This window comes from Elephantulus edwardii, unplaced genomic scaffold (assembly GCF_000299155.1).
Source record: "Elephantulus edwardii isolate Elephantulus edwardi_28Jun2011 unplaced genomic scaffold, EleEdw1.0 scaffold00135, whole genome shotgun sequence".
In the NCBI taxonomy this organism is placed as follows: domain Eukaryota; kingdom Metazoa; phylum Chordata; class Mammalia; order Macroscelidea; family Macroscelididae; genus Elephantulus; species Elephantulus edwardii.
The window spans coordinates 8,368,625-8,369,147 of NW_006399885.1; positions in this window are offsets into that span (position 1 = coordinate 8,368,625).

A 523-nucleotide genomic window follows, 5' to 3' on the forward strand; every position below is an offset into this window, starting at 1 on the left:
AGTGAGTGGGAGCTTCCTCTCTATTCCCTTGCCTATCTGTGGCTCTTGTCTGTGACACTGTCTACTGAAGTGGCCCAGCTTTCCACAGTGGAAGCCATTCTGACCTCCTTTATTACCTTTGGGTGTCCATAGAGTATCTTAAGAGTTGCTGTTGACTTGGTGGTAGTGGGTTTGGTTTTTTTGTTTAGAGACTAGTGTTTGAACTCAGATTTTAGTTAGCAATATGCATGCCATTTACCCTTGAAGACCTTGGTTTCCTTATTTACATGATCAGAGGGGTTTTAATAGATATTTTTAAGGTTCTTTTCTACATATTAGATTGGATAAATAACCACTAAAATAATGGTTTAACTTAGACAGTGGTCCCTTTCCCTATCTCTTCATTTCATGCTTTATCAAGGTTTTCATCAGTGGCCCAAAAGAAGTTAGGTAGCTTCTTTTTTTAAAAAAAATTAATTTTAATGAAAGTTTGAAGAAACTTAGGGTTTTCCAGTCATTTATTGTTGTGCTTTTCTCTCCCCCC